Consider the following 20,345-nt stretch of genomic DNA (forward strand, 5'->3'; position numbering starts at 1 on the left):
CCCTAGTTTTCCCCCTGCTTTTGAGGATTGCAGCATCTAAGCACTTTGTAGTGTACCCCCTTTCCTGAAATCTTCTTTTTCTGTTTTCTTGCTCAACAATTAGGTCTCTATCACAGCTACAGATGCGTCTCAATCTCAGCGTCTCGCCATACGGTATACTGTGTATGAGATGCTTGGGGTGTGAACTGCCTGCATGTAGTACAGTATTTCCTGCCGTCGGCTTCCTGTGTAGCTTGGTTTCTATTTTGCCGGCCTCAACAAAAATGTCAACATCTAAAAAGTTAACACTTGTCTTACTAATAGATGCTGTAAAATGTAAATTCAATGAACTATTGTTTAGCCGTTTTATAAATTCTTCTGCCTCACTGGTTGACCCATCCCATATTACAAAAAGGTCATCAATATATCTCCACCAAGCCTTAGTATTTTTGGTTACGTAGGTGGTATGCTCCTTAAGTAGGACCAGCTCCTCCCACCAGCCCATGTGGGGACAGGCATAGCTAGGGGAGAAGCTGGCCCCCATCACTACTCCTCGTAACTGTTGGTAAAGGGTGTTTTGAAACAGAAAGTAGTTGTTGTTCAAACAAACTTCTACCATATTTAAAATCATAGCACTGTGTTGAGCATATTGCAATCCTCTTTTGGCCAGATAAAATTCAAGAGCTTTTAATCCATCCCTATGGTTAATTGACATATATAGAGATGTCACATCCAGTGTCATTAATAAGTAATCTTGTCGCCATGGATATTTCAACAGTTTCACTAGAAAGTCACTCGTGTCTCTAATGTAGGATGTTAAACTCTGGACATGTTCCTGTAGGAAATAATCCACATATCTGGAAGTATTTTTAAGTAAACTGTTGCGTGCCGAAATAATTGGTCTTCCGGGTGGTTGTTGTGCATTTTTGTGGATCTTTGGAATAAAATACAAAATGGGGACTACTGGTTTATCATTCTTCATGAATTTAAATTCATCCACTGTTAACAGTCCCGTATTTTTCCACCCAATAAGTTTCATGTTGAAATCATTTGTTATTTTGCGCAAGGTTGGATAATCACTACGTCGCTAACAGTCATTGGCTTTGAGTTGTTTCATGGCTTCTGTAATGTATTCACACTTTTTCCAAAGAACAACATTACCGCCTTTATCAGCATTGCACACGACAATAACTGGGTTCTTTTTTAGTTTAGCCATTAGAGCATTGAATTGGATTTCTTGTTTCTTGGTTCTAGATTTTGTAATATTTTGAATTTTATGGTTTAAATCTTTTAATCCAACTACCACATTGTCGTGAAAATTATCAATCAAATCTTTAAATCATTAGTGGGTGGAATGTAGAACAAGGTTTGAATGGTGTTTTAGGTTTCATTTGTATATCACTGTCATTGCCTCTGTCACTTGTTGTTATCTTGGGACTGGAGATCTGATTTTCTTCCAATAATTCTTCCATATCAGTAAGTAAACCCCTGTCTGATTGAGTGAGACTGTTTAGAGTGTCCCCTTGATCAATGTGAACAGTTTGGATATTTGTCATTTCACTCCTTGATTTTTCTTGCTGTAGATTTGCTTGTTGAAAATGTTTTTTTAATTTTAATTTTCTGATACTTTTATACACGTCAAATCGCGTGGTGACATAGTTAAAGAAACTTACAGGGCAAAAAGAGAGTCCCAAAGAGAGAAGTTGTTGTTCTGCTTTATTGAGTACTACTTCTGTGAGGTTTAAGATTGTGGGGTTTATATTATGTTTGTGCTCTCCTAACGTCTCCAATTCCTCTTTTGTTTTTTCTTTTGTTGTGTTTTGCTGTTGGTAATGTCTTTTCCTTGCCCGCCTTCTTTCCCGGCGTTTGGATGTTCTGTTTGCGCTTTGCTTTGTTGTGGTCTTGGGCGCAGGGTCTACCTGCGCTCTTCCACTAAAAAATCAACCTCATCTGCCAGTGAAAGTGATACTGGAATTTGTTGAAGCGTTTGATTGCGGGATTCAATTTCAGTTTCGCTCTCAAGTGCCGAACTGAGCTCCGAATTCGAAGATACCCCATCTGTATTGGATCTGGTGGCAGGAGTTCTTTTGTCAGTCTGACCTCCCTTATATTTGGAAACTTTCTAATTTCTCTTTCTTGTTTATTAAATTGAAGGATAAATCTAAACACATTCTCCTGATCTTGTTTGTTTGTATTTTCTGTTACTGTATCGTTAGTGTCTGAGTTCTTGTTGAGAAGGGTTTCCCTAGTTTTCCCCCTGCTTTTGAGGATTGCAGCATCTAAGCACTTTGTAGTGTACCCCCTTTCCTGAAATCTTCTTTTTCTGTTTTCTTGCTCAACAATTAGGTCTCTATCACAGCTACAGATGCATCTCAATCTCAGCGTCTCGCCATACGGTATACTGTGTATGAGATGCTTGGGGTGTGAACTGCCTGCATGTAGTACAGTATTTCCTGCCGTCGGCTTCCTGTGTAGCTTGGTTTCTATTTTGCCGTCCTCAACAAAAATGTCAACATCTAAAAAGTTAACGCTTGTATTACTAATAGATGCTGTAAAATGTAAATTCAATGAACTATTGTTTAGCCGTTTTATAAATTCTTCTGCCTCACTGGTTGACCCATCCCATATTACAAAAAGGTCATCAATATATCTCCACCAAGCCTTAATATTTTTGGTTACGTAGGTGGTATGCTCCTTAAGTAGCACCAGCTCCTCCCACCAGCCCATGTGGGGACAGGCATAGCTAGGGGAGAAGCTGGCCCCCATCACTACTCCTCGCAACTGTTGGTAAAGGGTGTTTTGAAACAGAAAGTAGTTGTTGTTCAAACAAACTTCTACCATATTTAAAATCATAGCACTGTGTTGAGCGTATTGCAATCCTCTTTTGGTCAGATAAAATTCAAGAGCATTTAATCCATCCCTATGGTTAATTGACATATATAGAGATGTCACATCCAGTGTCATTAATAAGTAATCTTGTCGCCATGGATATTTCAACAGTTTCACTAGAAAGTCACTCGTGTCTCTAATGTAGGATGTTAAACTCTGGACATGTTCCTGTAGGAAATAATCCACATATCTGGAAGTATTTTTAAGTAAACTGTTGCGTGCCGAAATAATTGGTCTTCCGGGTGGTTGTTGTGCATTTTTGTGGATCTTTGGAATAAAATACAAAATGGGGACTACTGGTTTATCATTCTTCATGAATTTAAATTCATCCACTGTTAACAGTCCCGTATTTTTCCACCCAATAAGTTTCATGTTGAAATCATTTGTTATTTTGCGCAAGGTTGGATAATCACTACGTCGCTAACAGTCATTGGCTTTGAGTTGTTTCATGGCTTCTGTAATGTATTCACACTTTTTCCAAAGAACAACATTACCGCCTTTATCAGCATTGCACACGACAATAACTGGGTTCTTTTTTAGTTTAGCCATTAGAGCATTGAATTGGATTTCTTGTTTCTTGGTTCTAGATTTTGTAATATTTTGAATTTTATGGTTTAAATCTTTTAATCCAACTACCACATTGTCGTGAAAATTATCAATCAAATCTTTAAATCATTAGTGGGTGGAATGTAGAACAAGGTTTGAATGGTGTTTTAGGTTTCATTTGTATATCACTGTCATTGCCTCTGTCACTTGTTGTTATCTTGGGACTGGAGATCTGATTTTCTTCCAATAATTCTTCCATATCAGTAAGTAAACCCCTGTCTGATTGAGTGAGACTGTTTAGAGTGTCCCCTTGATCAATGTGAACAGTTTGGATATTTGTCATTTCACTCCTTGATTTTTCTTGCTGTAGATTTGCTTGTTGAAAATGTTTTTTTAATTTTAATTTTCTGATACTTTTATACACGTCAAATCGCGTGGTGACATAGTTAAAGAAACTTACAGGGCAAAAAGAGAGTCCCAAAGAGAGAAGTTGTTGTTCTGCTTTATTGAGTACTACTTCTGTGAGGTTTAAGATTGTGGGGTTTATATTATGTTTGTGCTCTCCTAACGTCTCCAATTCCTCTTTTGTTTTTTCTTTTGTTGTGTTTTGCTGTTGGTAATGTCTTTTCCTTGCCCGCCTTCTTTCCCGGCGTTTGGATGTTCTGTTTGCGCTTTGCTTTGTTGTGGTCTTGGGCGCAGGGTCTACCTGCGCTCTTCCACTAAAAAATCAACCTCATCTGCCAGTGAAAGTGATACTGGAATTTGTTGAAGCGTTTGATTGCGGGATTCAATTTCAGTTTCGCTCTCAAGTGCCGAACTGAGCTCCGAATTCGAAGATACCCCATCTGTATTGGATCTGGTGGCAGGAGTTCTTTTGTCAGTCTGACCTCCCTTATATTTGGAAACTTTCTAATTTCTCTTTCTTGTTTATTAAATTGAAGGATAAATCTAAACACATTCTCCTGATCTTGTTTGTTTGTATTTTCTGTTACTGTATCGTTAGTGTCTGAGTTCTTGTTGAGAAGGGTTTCCCTAGTTTTCCCCCTGCTTTTGAGGATTGCAGCATCTAAGCACTTTGTAGTGTACCCCCTTTCCTGAAATCTTCTTTTTCTGTTTTCTTGCTCAACAATTAGGTCTCTATCACAGCTACAGATGCATCTCAATCTCAGCGTCTCGCCATACGGTATACTGTGTATGAGATGCTTGGGGTGTGAACTGCCTGCATGTAGTACAGTATTTCCTGCCGTCGGCTTCCTGTGTAGCTTGGTTTCTATTTTGCCGTCCTCAACAAAAATGTCAACATCTAAAAAGTTAACGCTTGTATTACTAATAGATGCTGTAAAATGTAAATTCAATGAACTATTGTTTAGCCGTTTTATAAATTCTTCTGCCTCACTGGTTGACCCATCCCATATTACAAAAAGGTCATCAATATATCTCCACCAAGCCTTAATATTTTTGGTTACGTAGGTGGTATGCTCCTTAAGTAGCACCAGCTCCTCCCACCAGCCCATGTGGGGACAGGCATAGCTAGGGGAGAAGCTGGCCCCCATCACTACTCCTCGCAACTGTTGGTAAAGGGTGTTTTGAAACAGAAAGTAATTGTTGTTCAAACAAACTTCTACCATATTTAAAATCATAGCACTGTGTTGAGCGTATTGCAATCCTCTTTTGGCCAGATAAAATTCAAGAGCTTTTAATCCATCCCTATGGTTAATTGACATATATAGAGATGTCACATCCAGTGTCATTAATAAGTAATCTTGTCGCCATGGATATTTCAACAGTTTCACTAGAAAGTCACTCGTGTCTCTAATGTAGGATGTTAAACTCTGGACATGTTCCTGTAGGAAATAATCCACATATCTGGAAGTATTTTTAAGTAAACTGTTGCGTGCCGAAATAATTGGTCTTCCGGGTGGTTGTTGTGCATTTTTGTGGATCTTTGGAATAAAATACAAAATGGGGACTACTGGTTTATCATTCTTCATGAATTTAAATTCATCCACTGTTAACAGTCCCGTATTTTTCCACCCAATAAGTTTCATGTTGAAATCATTTGTTATTTTGCGCAAGGTTGGATAATCACTACGTCGCTAACAGTCATTGGCTTTGAGTTGTTTCATGGCTTCTGTAATGTATTCACACTTTTTCCAAAGAACAACATTACCGCCTTTATCAGCATTGCACACGACAATAACTGGGTTCTTTTTTAGTTTAGCCATTAGAGCATTGAATTGGATTTCTTGTTTCTTGGTTCTAGATTTTGTAATATTTTGAATTTTATGGTTTAAATCTTTTAATCCAACTACCACATTGTCGTGAAAATTATCAATCAAATCTTTAAATCATTAGTGGGTGGAATGTAGAACAGGGTTTGAATGGTGTTTTAGGTTTCATTTGTATATCACTGTCATTGCCTCTGTCACTTGTTGTTATCTTGGGACTGGAGATCTGATTTTCTTCCAATAATTCTTCCATATCAGTAAGCAAACCCCTGTCTGATTGAGTGAGACTGTTTAGAGTGTCCCCTTGATCAATGTGAACAGTTTGGATATTTGTCATTTCACTCCTTGATTTTTTTTGCTGTAGATTTGCTTGTTGAAAATGTTTTTTTTATTTTAATTTTCTGATACTTTTATACACGTCAAATCGCGTGGTGACATAGTTAAAGAAACTTACAGGGCAAAAAGAGAGTCCCAAAGAGAGAAGTTGTTGTTCTGCTTTATTGAGTACTACTTCTGTGAGGTTTAAGACTGTGGGGTTTATATTATGTTTGTGCTCTCCTAACGTCTCCAATTCCTCTTTTGTTTTTTCTTTTGTTGTGTTTTGCTGTTGGTAATGTCTTTTCCTTGCCCGCCTTCTTTCCCGGAGTTTGGATGTTCTGTTTGCGCTTTGCTTTGTTGTGGTCTTGGGTGCAGGGTCTACCTGCGCTCTTCCACTAAAAAATCAACCTCATCTGCCAGTGAAAGTGATACTGGAATTTGTTGAAGTGTTTGATTGCGGGATTCAATTTCAGTTTCGCTCTCAAGTGCCGAACTGAGCTCCGAATTCGAAGATACCCCATCTGTATTGGATCTGGTGGCAGGAGTTCTTTTGTCAGTCTGACTTCCCTTATATTTGGAAACTTTCAAAGAATCATATTTTTTGGCAAATGTAAAGATTTGTCCGCTTTCATAGTCGGTACGGTCTCTGTGGAATTTATAAGCTTTCCTTTCCCTTATTGTGTCCTCTTCTCTCTTTAACCTCTTCGTCATTTCATCTTTTAGTTTTGCAATTTCTTCTTTTTGGCCCATGGCTTCTATCTCTATGTTAAGAATCTCAATTTGTTCCAACAGCTTGACTCTGTCCTTTTCAGCATATTTGACCAGGATGAGCAGGAGTCTGCGCGATGAGTCCAAGTTGGCCTCAGCCCACTCCTTCTTCATGTCTCTATCAGGATCATCATAGCTTGGTGCTAAAGGAATTCTTAGACCACGAGGTACCCTTCCAACGTCAACATAACGTTGGAGGGATTTAGCCTCCCACCACTTTTTTTGTTCGGTCCCCATTAATTTTTTCAGTGCCTTGACTTTGTCCCTTAAACTAGTGTTGCGGAGCCCCGCAGGTGCATTCTGGGACGTTGAGTCCACTGTTGGCCGTTTGGTGTCATTAAACATATCGGCCGCCTCCCGTTCACGGAGCGCGTCGGCTGTCATGGTCTTTTCGGGAAATGTGTAGAGTGTTTTAGCTGGTTTGATGCTGGCTGTGAAGAGCTTGTGGTTGATAGCCCCGCACTCGCACCAACCGCACAAACCCCGCACCCGACTTTAACTAATTTGAGCAGCGGTATAGTCCTTTTGCCTTCTGCAAATTACCGGCAAAGCTTACGTGCCAATTTGACCCGTACTCGCCTACCTGGTAACAGCTTTGTAGCTCCCGGATATACTCCTGCTGTGTGTTTTCGTCCATCGGGAGGTGTCACCAAAATAATCCTCCCGGATTTGCTGAACAGCTTGTGGAGCAAGCGCTGACTCCTTTGATGGCTGCACCCAACGTTGCGGGGGGGTCCGTGTTAAACCATAGAAGTCAAAAACCGGCTTTCCTTATTAGCATATACTTCGTCAGCAGATACGACCTCCTCGAGACAACGAAGCACAGACCACAGATTCGTGCAGCAAAATGTACTCTTTATTTCCCTGAGACCTCTCCAGCCACGACGCGTTTCAGCCCGTAACGGGCCTTGATCACATGACACGCTCTGTCAGGTGGGTGTTTTTTTATACACTTTTTTTCTCTTTTTTTGCTTTTTTGGCGTAATGCTTTAACCAGTGCTTAAAGTGACAGTGCATAGATTAATAACAGATAAAGGTAAACGAACACTTTAAATAAGTATTAAAACCATACAAATCAGATATTCTTATTAAAGGTTGCATAAATACAAATAAAATATTTATAAAAAATTTGTAAATTGTTTATAAAATATTGTACTTGACTTGGTTACATCTCAGAGAGAGATATTAGTATCTTCACAAATCTTAGTTAATACTAATTAAACTGTACTTGTTCAGTTGATATGCCTATGAATTTAAAATAAAATAAATTCATAAATTGCATAAAAATCTGTCCATGGTCTGAATACCTTGATTAATTCAACTGAAAAGTTACATTGAAATGTACAAATTGTCAATTAAATGCAAATTAAATATTGGACAGTATGTTTGTCTCCTGTACCTTTAATTTACTATGTTCAGTCCCCTTTAAATTGTGAATTAATATATATATATATGCATTCCAAAATCCTCTGCTTATTGTCAGAAAGTACTCGGACACTCCAACATGCTGAATAAAGTTTTAATGGCTGGAAAAACGATGCGTTTCGGCTTACGCCTTGCTCACGCTACTAGTTACACAAATTCATCACTCGTGATTTATCCACTTCCCTTAAAAAGATATAAGACGGTCTACACCCATATAATGTATATAAAACACTGTCAACTGTGGCGGCCATTTTGTGACGATGTTAAAAGTATAATACACAATACAAACATCGCATGTTCCGTTAATGGAACTGAAAGTGGCTGAAGTATATCATAGCAGTAATTCACATATCCATGTTGTAAACTCATTAATACAACAGTGGGAATATCAGGTGCAGGGGCCGCTCACTTAAATATGTGGCACTTTCTTTATCAGTTTATATTGATTGAATTACAATGCACACAAACGCATGTATTTCAATGAGGTATATTTTTTAAGTGTGAGCTCTTCTGTATAAGATGCTTGGTATGGGCCGATTAGTTGCGATAATATTCCCACTGTTGTATTAATGAGTTTACAACATGGATATATCCAAAAAGCACATAGACTCTCCAAACTTCCTTCCGGCGAGAAGAGAGACACGAACCACTGGGAAATATGGCACTATTCTTTTAATCCTCAGTTACGACACATTTCGGACAACACTTGTCCTTGATCACATACAAACAAACTCAGTTTGCCATCTTTTTTTAAATATGCTTTGTTACCTAACCACGTGGTGTATAAACATAGAAGAGCCACCAGCACAAAGTTCCACATAGTGAAAAGTCTGTTTTCGTTTGTTTCATGCATCTACCTGATTTTAACAATACATTAAAGTCGGTATTGTGGCACTGAATACACAATAATACAAACATGGTAATTCATAGCGATATGTGCTGTTGTAAAAACCAGTCATACTAATTATAAATGCATAGTTATAACATTCATAATTAGAGCAATTTGCTTCATAAATAAATAATGCAGATCATGTTATGAAAAAGGGGTAAAACCATAAATCACAAAATTGTCATATTTACAGGTACAATATCACTCCTTTATACACAACTGGGCATAGGGACTCCTTTATAATGCCTGGGAGGCCTCCTATTAGCCTATTTATGATATTACAAGCAGAAATGTGAAAAATCGCATAGAACCATGTAAACATCAAAAAGTGCAAATCACTGCAAAGGTTAGAGAACCACAATTGGCCATCTTCCTGCATAAATGCAATTATGTATGAGACTCAGACTCTTACAATAGTTTAATCCCAATGCCGATCTCGAGGGAATAATCCTGCTGTGCAGGTTCTAGAGATTGAGCAAACTATGCAGACTAGTGAAAGTGCTATGTGCTTAGTAAAGTGCTACCTCCGGTCAAACTGACCTATTAAAGTGCAAGTGCTTAAAAATATAAAAGATTCAAAAACTACACTCGTGAAAATCTTTAAAAAGTCATAGTGCAAGCCAAGATAGAATAAAGGCACGGCATGGACTATATATCAGTAATCAAATACTCAGTACTAACATTGCATCTGATCTAGAACAAAGTGGAGGGATATTGACCAAAAGGAGGATAACTTTCATAGTTATATCAATTATTTCTCCTATCATCACTCTAGGTCTTTACAGGAAATAATGCAGATTTTCCGTATTGTTAAATCCATTGGGAGATTTGCTGTCTAGCTCAAGTATCATTCTTGACTCTAGCTGTCTCAACAGCTTTTCTCTATCTCCTCCTCTTCGGAGTTTAGGAATGACAGCCACCACAAAATACTTCAAGCATTTAAGATCATTATTATGTTCTTGCCTGAAATGACAAGCCACAGGATATGCGGCATCGTTATTTACAATGGCTCGCAAGTGTTGCAGTAATCTGACATGCACCTGCAGCTTCGTACTTCCCGCATATCTCAAGGCACAGGTGCATGTCAGAACATAAACCGCAAACTCTGTTCTGCAGTTGAAGCTGCCCTTGATGGTAATCATGTCGGGGCGGAAGGGAGTGGAGTATCGTGTTGTATTTTCTCCAAACTTGCATGCTCTGCATGAAGAGCATCTATAGAAACCTTGTCTAGGTTGTAACCACATTTTAGTTGTTGCTAACTTTGGGCTGTTTTTAGCAATCTGTGTTCTCATGGAAAGACCTTTCCTGTATGTGATGGTAGGTTGCGTTGGGAGTCTCGGAGCTAACACTCCATCCGTGAGCACTATTGGCCAATTGCGCCTTATTATTGACCTAATCTTTCTTTCTTGTTTATTGTATGTAGTTATCAGTCTGGGGGCATTGTCTACTGGGTTGGATACTTCTTCTACCAAGTTGGTGGCAAAAAGGCATGTTCTAGGTCTCTCACTCACTTTTCTGACTGCCTCCTTTACAATGGTCTCACTGTATCCTCTCTTTTTAAATCTAGTTAGGGCCTCCTGGGTACAGTTATTAAGGTCTTCCTCTGTGCTGCAGATTCTTTTGAGGCGTAAGAGTTCCCCAAATGGAATGTTGTTGATTGGATGTTTTGGGTGTGCACTGCTGGCATGGAGCGTAGAATTACCACCAGTGACTTTTCTATGTGTTGTGGTAGCTATTTTACCATCCTTAATATACACTCTTACATCCAAGAACTCAATGCTCTCTTTGCCTGATCTGCGAAGTAAATTTGAGGTTAGCAGTATTTATATTGATGTTGTGAATAAAATCGATGGCACTCTTTTCATCCCCTCTCCACACAATAAAAACATCATCAATATACCTTAACCAGTATTGTACATGGTTGGCAAACTCAATGGAGTGTGTGCGCTTAAGGACCTGTTCCTCCCACCAGCCAACATGCAAACATGCATAGCTGGGAGAGAAACAGGCCCCCATCGCCACACCCCTCTTTTGTATGTAAATGTTGTTACCAAATGTAAAATAGTTGTTGTACAGACACCACGAGGCTAAACTTAGCAGCATCTTATTATGGTTGTAGCAGTCCATAGGCCTAGTGTTTAAAAAGTGTTTGACTGCATTTAAACCTGTGGTATGTTCGATGCTTGTATAAAGCGATTCGATGTTCAGAGTGATGAACATAAAATCTTCTGCCCACTGGACATCATGCACTTTTTAAGGAAGTCCCCTGTGTCTTTTACATAAGTAGGGAGCCGTTTCACAAAGTCCTGCAGAAAAAAGTCCACATATTGCGTCGCTTGTTCCCCCACACTATTAATGGCTGAAATAATCGGTCTACCAGGTATCGGTGAGGTCTTTTTGTGGACTTTGGGAATAAAATATAGCCTTGGTATTACCGGATGTTCTACATTTAAGAATTGATATTCTTCCATGGAAATGACTCCCTCTCTTTTCCATTGTAGAAAATTCTTTTTCAAGGTTTCTTTGGCTAGATTACATTGTTTATGATTAGTTCTTTCATAGCAGGACTGGTCATCAAGGTGTCTACGTGCTTCCAATAGACAATCTTTTTGCGCTCAAATCACTATGTTGCCGCCCTTGTCGGATTTAGTAACAACTACCTCATGATTGTCACTCCGTTTTTTCATCAATCTGGTGTATTGTAATTCTTGGTAATTTTTGTAACGTTTTTTATGTTTGATGATGTAACTTTTTGATACTCCCCGTGACAACCTCACGGAAGATATCTATTGCATCCTTCCGCATAGCTGGAATGAAATCCGATTTGGGCTTGAAAGGGCTCATGCTCGCTCCTCGCTGTCTGATGTTGGCATTTGACAATCATTCTTGTGTTGACTTCCCATTGATATGTTCCTGATCTATCATATTGCTATTGCTACTGAGATCATGCAAGGTGAGTAATGTTGGAATATCAGATGCTAGGAGCTCTGTACTGGAATGATTCATATTGGTATTACTCTGTTGTGTTTCTTTAAGCCCTTCATTGATAGCAAAGAATTTTTTAAGCTTTAACTTGCGGATGATACAGAAAACGTCTACCCTTGTGCACGCATAATGAAAATCGCTGACCAGGCAGAAGGACAACCCCAATGATAGTAATTGTTTTTCCACCTCTGTCAACACCATTGTGGACAGATTGATAATGGTGTTGTCATCTGCCTTAATTTCCTGCGCCAGTGTGTCTTTTTTGGTTTTGTATTTCCTCCTTTTGCGCCTTTCCCTTCTCCTTGCGTTTTTTCTGGTTCTATTTTCCTCTTTTGATCGCGTGGGCCCACTGTTTTTTGTGATGATCCGACGCTAAAAAAATCAATCTCTTCTCCTACGTCGAGTTTTCTTGCTTGCCCTGATTCGCCAATGCTGCTCATGCTCCCACTTTCCGATGACATATCGCTGGTAAGTGAGTCGCCATCTACATTAGAAGAGGTTTCATTCTCAATATTATTTGAGCATTGTGCCGAAGTTGCTGCAGAATTCGTTGGTTTAGAATTTAGTTTTATTTTCTTTGCATTTTTATATTTTTGTGCGAACGTAAATATCCGGCCTTGTTCATTGTCACTTTTATCGCGGGAGAACTTGTAATCTTTGCGTATTTTAATTTTTTCCTCTTGCTTAGTTAATTGTTCCTGTATTTCCTTTCATGTTTTCAATATGAATTCACTCGGTTCTAGCTTACTTAATTGTTCATTCATTTGCTCAATTTCTAAAATCAAGGCTTGTCGATCGATTCCTGCATATTTCACCAGTATTCTCACCAAATTCATAGACACCAGTAAATTGCTTTCGCCCCATTCTTTTAACATACGTGGATTCGGGCTCCGAGCTAATAGGATTCTCAGCCCCTGTGGGACACGTCCCGCTTCCTCATACTTTGTAAGTGATTTATGTTCCCACCCAGAGGCGCAACTAGAGCCAAATTTCGGGGGGGGCTGAGCAAAAATTTCGGGGGGGGCTGAGCAAAAATTTCGGGGGGGGCTGAACTTTAAGCAATAGGCAGAGTGGAGCTCAGGGGCTCTTAGAAGGGGTGAAACAACAGCAAGGCCTCATTAACATGCAAATGGTCTTTTAAAGACCTGTGAAGTGCTCGGGCGCGGCTGCTTTTTTGCCCGGGAAGGTGTCTCATCCCGGGCTGCCACACACGACGGGGGGGGCTGAAGCCCTGTGAGTCCAATGGGTGTTGCGCGCCTGTTCCCACCACTTTATAACTTCTTTCTGCATACATTTCTCCAATTTCTTCAAGAGTATTTTAGCATCACATTCTTTGGTTGTAGTGGTAGTGTTAGGAACTTCGCCACTCGTAGATGCTTTGGGCAGATTACTAAAAAGTTCCTCCGCCGCGGCTTCACGCTGGCGAATTGCATCCGCTGACATGCTGAGGTCAATCCATGTAGATATTACGCTATATCTCGATCTATCAGCCCAAGCCGTGCCTTTCACTTCTCCCCACCTACACCACTCGCCGGTCAACTCACCGCCGTAGAAAACCACTTTCGACTGCTCCTCCGACCTCGTCGTTGCCGTCTCCTGGCTTCTGTGGAGATCTCCAGCTGCGTTAGAGGGCGGCCGCGAAAAATGCTTTCGGATCCTCTGTACTCTGGTTGAGAGCCCATGCCTGCTTCACGGGGAGTGGGTTCGGTCACGGAGGCAACCACCTTCCGTAATTGTATCCAAAAAGCACATAAACTCTCCAAACTTCCTTCCGGCGAGAAGAGAGACACAAACCACTGGGAAATATGGCACTGTTTATTTGGTATATCAATTAGCAGTCTGCCGTAATTTGTTGGATGTCACAAAACTAGCCCGTGTTCAAGGACTTAGGAGTTCGGAACGCGTTAGGCAAGAAAATGCCGCCTATGAAGTTGGCAGTTGTGTCATAACAGTGAAGGTAATCTCGTGAGAGTTCGTATTCATTTGTGGACACAGCTGGGAACTTTTTGACGGCCGTTCAGCCGTGAAGTCTTCACCACCGTGCTGAAAATGAAGTGAGTCCGTGGCTTAGACCAGCTAAGCCAGGAACGGAACAGCAGGTTAAACAAATAGAAACTGTGTAATGGGCGGTTCACTGGAGGGAATTAAATATTGGTTTTAACATTGTGACATTGTAACACCCACTGGAGGATAAAATTGAATATTGCAGAAACTGCTAATCCCAACATGCATTGTTTCATCTGAGACGCCCACTATTGGGCAATAAAAGGCATTTAGTAAATCAATTAGCGGTCTACAGTAATATGTTGGATGCCATTCTTTAATTAAGTCACGGCTCTCCAACTTAAACGAGATGGACTTCACGCCCCTCCTGAAAGAACAAATCAAATCCCTTGAATTCACCCTTGATCCGATTCTCTCGCTGAAAGAATACATTGCCAAGAATAATAAAAAAACTGGTTCCACCTCTTTCTGCTAAAAAAAAGAGAACGCTTTACTCTCAGAACAACACTTCAAAAAGACAGTTTAAGTGTGTATCCCCTCCCATCTAGATGGAGATAACGCCCTGCTCAACAGCATCCCATAGTCCACCCCTGTTTCCTGAAAAGCGTCCTTCACAAAGGAGCACAGCTCTTCAAAGGCCTAAAGAGATCTGACCACATCACCCTCATGCTGTACAATCTACAGTGACTCCCCCACCAAGCCCCGATCATATTTAATATCAGGTGCATCACTCATAGGACCCCGTACAGGAAGGCCACTGTCTACCTAGCTAACAAACTAACAATATTTGGAGGTCAGCATGTGATGAGAGGCTTCGATATTTCCAGATTACAGACTAAACACTGTAGGAAGACGAAAACAAACTTTCTCAGCCTACGCCCCTCCAGGATCTGGAACAACTTCCATTCTGACATCAGATGAGCACCATTCCTCCTACAATTCAGGAAAACTCTGCCCTTCAAGGAACACTGCCTTAGATAGGCTGACATCTCACCCCTTCCATTAGCTCTACAGCTTAATTTTGTCCTCCCCCCCCCTTGAACACCAACTGGGGCATGCCCCCTTACAGAACTCTATTGCTAGCCAGCTAGGTTAAACACTTCAGAAATGTCAAAGCATACTTATTGGTAAAAAGGTACTATGGGCTTTGCATTACTGTAATGGGAAGGAATACATTTAAACACACAAGGATTACTAACCCTATACAAAATGATAAAGAGTGAGTACCAAAAAATAAAGAATGGATTATTCATTGGCAAAGTATTAGCCGACCCACCCTAATGCTAAAGAGCACCTCTCTGTAGCCGAATAAACATATTGTATTGGATTGTAATTGCATTTATATAGTTCTTACTACCCCTGACGAGGTGTCGAAGCGCTTTTTCGGCGAGTAGCCCGCTACTCCAGGACCCACAGAGGATTAGTGTTGAATTAGTATAGTGAAACATAAAAGTAACTTTTAATTGGTGGATAGGTTAGTCAGTTATTTAATTCGGAAGGATAGCAGAAGGATAGAAGAGGGAAAAGGGTTTGTATTTATATATCGCTTGTTACCCCTAATGGGGTGTTGAAGCGTTTTCTTTTTTGGCGAGCAGCACGCTACTCCGGAAACCCATAAAGGAATAGTGGTGAATTAGTATAGTGAAATATGAAAAAATTTGAGTGGTGGAGATGTAATTCAGTTATTTGGATAGAGAAGGGTAGGAGGCGGGATAGAAGAGGGAAAGAGGTTTGTATTTATATAGCGCTTGCGACCCCTGATGGGGTTTTGAAGTGGTTTTTTGGCAAGTAGCACGCTACTCTGGAACCCATAAGGATTAGTGTTGAATTAGTATGGTGAAACATGAAAGTAATTTGAGTGGTGGATATGTTAGTCAGTTATTTGGATTGAGAAGGGTTGGGGAGGGGTAGAAAAGGGAAAAAGGTTTGCATTTATATAGCGCTTGTAACCCTCATGGGGTGTTGAAACTCTTTATTGGCGAGTAGCACGCTACTCTGAAACCCATAAAGGATTATTGGTAAATTAGTATAGTGGAATATGAGAAGTGAACATGTTAGTCTGTAATTTTGATTGAAAAGGATAGTGGAGGGATAGAAGAGTGAAGGATTTGGATTTTTTATTTTTATTTGAGGTCATAGCAGAGGAGGTGGCTTTTAGGTGAGTAAAAAGAGGCTTTGAAGGGAAAGAGTTTAGAAAGGTTTCTTTTGCGGGATCTGTATAGTAAAAAGAGGTGTCAGATGATGCAAGGAGAGGTATTACATGGAGGGACAAAGATGCACAATGGAAGCAAGTACATATAGACCAAAGATTTTTTTATATATATATATATTATCTACTGGCGGTCGCCAGTAGATAGTTATAGTTACATCCTAGTTTCCATAGGAAATCTCAAAATTCTATTTTGAATAACTTTGGCGCCGGTTGACGAATCCTCGCGAAATTTTCAAAACTAATGGGGCGCTCCGTTCAGCTCCTACCCTGAAAGTCTCGAGGTGATTCGTCAAGCGGGGGCCGAGAAAAAGGGGGGGTCCCAAAACGCGTTTTCCCCATGCATTTTTCCATAGGACCTTTAGTCGCAGCTACAGCCCGAACGGCTGAACAGAATTACATGAAATTTGGCAGAGAGGTAGCCATAAGGTCAAGGAAGTGCCTTTTGCAGGTCTGGTGTAAATCTGTTCAGTATTTCCTGAGAAAATAGCATTTAAAAGCATATCAATATCTATACGCGTGCACCGTGCGCGCACAGTGCGCGCACCCTGCCGTGCGCGAGCGCAATTCTGATTGGTTGTTAGATGTCGGTAAACATTCGAATCGGTCGAAACCAGGAAGTGTCGGCCGCCATTTTGTCTCTCGCAGTCTGAGGGGGTGAAAAAAAAAGGTAGAGAACGTGAAAAGGTGGCAGAGTGGACAGTTCCTGACCCCCTAGCCTTGGTCAGGGGGTCACAGAAGGACCCCCAAGGGCGAAAAAAACAATTTTTTTTAAATTGCAAGGTGCGCGCACGGTGCGCGCATGGCGAACCGCGGGTGCTCGGTGCGCAAAGCGCACCGCGCGCCCACAGCACACGCACGGTGCACGAAGCGTACCGTGAGCACACGGTCCGCGCACGGAAAAAAACCTGAAAAAAATAAATAATAAATACATAACTTAACATTTAAAAAACCGTACAAATTCACTGAAAAAACCATAGGTTTCACACACGTTATAGTTGCGAATTAGCATTTAAAATACCTTGCAAATTCACTTAAAAAACCATAGGTTTCACACATGTTATAGTTAGCTGGACATTTCACTCGTAAAAAACCAATGAAATTCCCCTGTTATAGTTAGTGCAGGCAACTATAACTCACGCGACCGCAATCCTCTGCTGATGACGTCAGATATTACATCACTGATGACTAATGTGTCTTTATGAAAAATAAATATTTGTAATATATGTATAGCTAAAGATTAATGGAAGAAGACATGGGTAAATAAGTGTCTAAATACAGTGATGTAATATCTGACGTCATCAGCAGAGGATTGCGGTCGCGTGAGTTATAGTTGCCTGCACTAACTATAACGGGGGAATTTCATTGTTTTTTTACGAGTGAAATGTCCAGCTAACTATAACATGTGTGAAACCTATGGTTTTTTAAGTGAATATATATATATATATATATATATATATATATATATATATATATATATATATATATAACATAATTATTCTACATGTTTATACAAAGCAATACACAGAGATAGGTACATATCTATAGTGAAAATAAATGCTTATATACAAAAGGATATGCTGTAAATTTCTGTTTGCATATGGTGCTTATGTGGGGGAGAGCCAATTCTTGAGTAGTTGTCTGAAGATAAGGTGCTTGTCAGTGGATCTTATGTTGGGGGGGGTAAAGAGTTCCATAGTTTGGCTGCTTGAACAGAGAAGGATGCGTCACCCATGGTTTTTTTCTTGTATCTTGGGATTTTGAGGCGAGATTCCCCTCTAGAGTGGAGGTTCCTTTGTTGAATGTGTTTGGTGATTTTATTCCTGATGAAGAGCGGTCCCATTCCATGTATTGCTTTGTGGGTGATACAAAGTAGCTTGAACGTGGATCTTCTGGCAACCGGTAACCAATGCAGGGCTTTCAAGGCAGGTGAGATGTGGTCTCGCGGTTTGATATGCCAGAGTAGTCTGGCAGCCGAGTTCTGAATCCGTTGTAGTCTTTTCATGGTTGTTAAAGGTGATTCGTGGTAGAGGCTATTGACGTGATAGAGTTTGGACAGAACAAGGGAGCTGGTAGCTTAGACCTTGTGTGGAAATCTCAAATGAGGGAAAATTTGTTGCAGCGTTTTTATAGTGACAAAGCTTGATCTTGCTAGTTTGTCCACTTGGGCATTCATCAATAGCTTGGAGTCCATGGTCATTCCAAGGTTTCTTACTTCCTTCGATACTTTATGCAGTGATCCCAGTTCATCAGGCCAGGCTGTAATATACTTCACATGTGTTTATATGTGTAATGAGCTCGTGTTGCTTGTAGAGCTCGTGGCTTGTAACTTGCATGCGCGTGGTGAGGTTACACGCGCATGCTGTCTGATGTTATTCAAATGGGCATCTCTCAAAGATGCATTCCCATGCGTCTAACCTTCTTTCTGAAGTATGAACGGTGTCAGTGGACAGTTGCCATTCGTACTTCAGATAGGGAGGACGCACTCCAGTGCTGTGTTGATTTCCCCTTGAATAAAGCTTCAGGGCTTATTTACTTCAGTCTTCTTGGGATTTATTTTGTGATTTAATTCAAGGATTTACACTTTACATTTGGCGACGAGTTATTTTAAGAAAGAAAATCAACACCACAACGATTTGTGTTTCCTACCGGCTGCCCGATCTTCCAGTTCTTCATCTCGCTAAGGAACTCTCATTTCAAGATATTAATAGAGGAGTTTTCCGGATTAGCGAAGCAACAACCAATCAACGCATTTGTCTTCCTTTCAGTCGGATGTAAACCCTCCTAACACGGAAGAGGTCCTCCTTGATTGGTTAAAATTCGTGAAAGCAAAATTCTTCCTACGCGCACCCTCATTGGCTACAAGCGTGTGAATTATTCGTCATAGATTTTAAACGCGCAGCGTGATTGGCCACAGGTTTGTTGGTATTTTACATTGTGCCACGATGAAAAATGAGGACAGCTCAACAGGAACTCGCAATTGAGCAAAAGTAAGTCGTTTTTTATATTTTCTAGATCTCTACAACCTTACTTTTACTAGAAAGAAGACAAAATTAAGATTTGGTGCTTTACTACATCGTTTAACAAAACTACATAGTTAAAAACTCAATATTAAAAAAGTGATAATGGCTTCTCAGCAAATATGTCAGCTTGAGCAGTTTCTCTTAAGACCAGGAAAGCCGAAGGAGCCCTGCAAACTATGGTTTAAATCCTTTGAGAATTACCTGGTGGCAATAGATGCAGAAGAATATTCTCCCAAACGCAGACTTGCAATTCTTTACAGTTTTTTGGGCAGTGCTGGGCGTGAAACCTTTGACAACTTACCTGTCACCATTCCACCAACAGATGAAGGAGATGGATGGAACGTTTACACTGATGCCGTTAACAGGTTAAATAAAAAGTTTTTAGAGCAGCCAAGCGTTATGCTTGAAAGATTTTACTTTATGAAGAGGAAACAAGGTTCTGATGAATCCATTGAAGACTATATTTCAGTTTTAAGAAACCTGGCGGCGAATTGTAACTTTGGAGCTTACCTTGACTCGTACATAAGGGATCAGTTCGTGTACAGCTGTTTTCACAAAAAAAATCAGGAACGTCTTCTCAGCTGCAGAGATCCTTCCCTTGCTAAGGTTATCGACATTGCAAAAGGGATTGAGAGATCTATTATAACGTCAAAATGTTTAACTGATGTCAACTCTTCACCTGTTAACATGATTCAAAATGATCCTCACATTAATCATGTTTCTTTCAGGCCAAAATTTGTAAAACCTTTCTTCCAAAAACAGGCAAAAACTAACTCTTTTTGTTTTAGGTGTGGTTCAAAATCTCATTTAGGTGATAGCCCTATCTGTATGGCACTAGGTAAGAAATGAACAAACTGTGGGAAAATGGGTCATTTTTATACTGTGTGCACATGTGAGTATTTCCATTTTGGAAGTATTCAATTTGAGATGGCTCCAAGCCATCCACTGATCCACGGCTCCGAGACAACTGAAAATTGGGGATTTTCCAATGTCTTTGGGGCATTCCAGTTGAAGGAGTATTTGCGTGTCGTCTGCATAGTTATAGCACGTGAGGTGAAATTGATTGATCAGTACCAGTAATG

The 20,345-nt window shown here is 40.2% G+C and overlaps 1 long non-coding RNA gene across 1 annotated transcript in view; it reads right to left on the minus strand.

Annotated features, from left to right (window-relative positions):
- Nucleotides 1-13,896, minus strand: part of LOC146830960 (uncharacterized) — an 85,240-nt gene extending 71,344 nt beyond the window's left edge. The window contains exon 1 of the long non-coding RNA XR_014961217.1: nt 13,572-13,896. This is a non-coding gene — a long non-coding RNA (uncharacterized LOC146830960). The remainder of the gene's footprint in view (nt 1-13,571) is intronic.
- Between the last annotated feature and the right edge of the window lie 6,449 nt (nt 13,897-20,345).

The sequence above is a fragment of the Triturus cristatus genome, chromosome 5_1 (genome assembly GCF_964204655.1).
Source record: "Triturus cristatus chromosome 5_1, aTriCri1.1, whole genome shotgun sequence".
In the NCBI taxonomy this organism is placed as follows: Eukaryota; Metazoa; Chordata; class Amphibia; order Caudata; family Salamandridae; genus Triturus; species Triturus cristatus.